Source organism: Lepeophtheirus salmonis, chromosome 1 (assembly GCF_016086655.4).
Source record: "Lepeophtheirus salmonis chromosome 1, UVic_Lsal_1.4, whole genome shotgun sequence".
In the NCBI taxonomy this organism is placed as follows: Eukaryota; Metazoa; Arthropoda; class Copepoda; order Siphonostomatoida; family Caligidae; genus Lepeophtheirus; species Lepeophtheirus salmonis.
Window position 1 is genome coordinate 14,933,215 of NC_052131.2, and position 2,241 is coordinate 14,935,455.

The window sequence follows — 2,241 nt, forward strand, 5'->3', positions numbered from 1 at the left end:
AATATGTTTTTTCTTTATAAAATACACACCAAGTCCCGAGTATTTCCTGATTAAATTGCTCAATTGCAGTAACAGCAGAAGGGGAGCCACCGGTAATGTTATTTTAGGGTTATAAAATTTGAAAATTCGTAATCAATAATGTAATAAAAACAAAATGACATCACATATTCATAACATCATAATCAAAAAACTTTTTTTGTTATTATTCTGTTTTTTAAAGGTAATAATGGTACACCTTCACTCCTTTATGTTCCGGTACTAATCATAATGTATATATATATATATGGGACTTATAAGTAAGGTTGATAATATTGGTAAAGATACAAAAGAGTGCGAGGAGGAGGGGGAAGAAATACTTATGGTTTCATTGTCGATTGACTAAAATAATAAACATCTTCCTCTATCAAGAAGGTTATTAATTCCCGCCATTATTATTCTATATTAATATAATACTAGATACTGATTGTCGATAGAGAACTGAATAAAAGGCCTAAAATAATGTCTCCTTCTGTCTGGATTTCTGGAAATGGAGGCCCAGGAATTTGGAAATAATAACCGGACGAGAAACAGATGGCTTGTCAGATTTGTCGATATAAATATTTGTCAATAGTTCCCCCTTTAGAATTAAACGCCACTCATTATCCTCATCTAAAAAATCAAGTTAATGATGAATACATCAAGTCAGACTTTAACTCTGATCTCACAAAAATGCTTATTGGATGTAATATACCCTTATCCATTGCTAATCATCCTACGTTTAAAAAATTTATGGAGAAATACACGGGTAAACCCATCCCTTCCCGAGGAACCATCATTAAATTAATGGAGGATGCTGGTAATGCCGTCATTTATAGAAATACCTCCATTGTAGATTGTGAAGTTGAGATAATTTTCAGCATGTTTTGAGTCATCCACAACAAATTACGATAAAAGTTATCAGTAAAAAGTATAAAATATTTACTAATTTCAAAATAGAACTCTGAATTTTGTAACATCTAACAGTACGTATTCATTTAAAAAAAAATAATTATAAAATATTATTCTATTTTAGCTAAAAATATGAGGAATTATGATACACAACTCATTAAATGGCAAAAACAACTGCTTAAATGGTCACAACAACGGGTGTAGTAGCTTTGGATGGTTCACAACTAGTTTTTCTGACATTAGTTTCTTCACTTAAAGACTTTGGTATGATAATTAGGTTTTCCAATATTACATAGTCAATAAATATTACTTTTTTATCATTTAAAGATTAGCTATGGTTGATAAGCCCCAAGAAATGGTGTTCAGAAAACTTATAAAAGGCAAAAAACTGCTTAAATGGGCACATCAACGGGTGTAGTTGCATTCGGTCTAGCATTATAATTAGCAATTGTGTGTATCCTTCATGATAATAGTATGTTGTTATATAAGCATAATTAGATAATCAGTATTACTACTTGATCAGCTTTTGCTCTAAATCTTTACGATGGCTTTATTTCTAACATTTTTTTTTAAATAGTATATTTATTGCCTAATTTTATGATTGTGACATTTACTTTATTTTTCATAATTATTTAGATCTCATCGGTATAGATATATCTATCCTGTGCTTAATTGTATATAGCAACTTCCACATGAAGAAAAAGGAGCGATTATCTTTTTGATTAAACTCCAGGTCGGGTTGTGTTTTGCAACCTAAAGTTATGACATATTTAACTGAATTCCGATGTCAGACCCAGAACATATAATTTGGATCAATCTATTATTTCAATATTATTTATTGTTATTATTAGTTATATGATTCTAGTTCTTTAATTTTGTATATTTAACATAAATGTATGATGGTTTTTTTTTAGTATGTAGATTATATTTAATTTAAGCCTCCTTTTTTAAACTTGGAACTTCAAATATATTTCGAAATACTCTACCTTGTCGTTTCATTATTTATTATTCTGAGAATATGGTACATAATAAATTACAATTTCATGGAGTATGACGTTTTCAAATCTACAGTCACGGATAAAAAACGTCTAAGTCAGTTATTTGTAGTATATCTTCATTAAATATGTTGCTAATAAATACTTTTTTAACCCCTCAAAAATTATAATAATGTAGGCCTCTGATAATCACATCAGTATTTTAAACAATGATACCTTATGGCTCCCCCCTTCTCCTTGCATATGTTTATTTCTACAGGATTATCAACTGCCCATATTAGTAAAAGAAAAGGTCTTATTTATATTACCATATATGCAT

The 2,241-nt window shown here is 29.2% G+C and overlaps 1 long non-coding RNA gene across 1 annotated transcript; it reads left to right on the plus strand.

Moving 5' to 3' along the window:
* The first annotated feature begins 1,040 nt into the window (after positions 1–1,040).
* On the plus strand, positions 1,041–1,912 carry LOC139907578 (uncharacterized). Its single transcript, XR_011784278.1, has 2 exons — positions 1,041–1,191; positions 1,255–1,912. It is a non-coding gene; the product is annotated as an uncharacterized lncRNA (long non-coding RNA).
* The last annotated feature ends 329 nt before the right edge of the window (positions 1,913–2,241 follow it).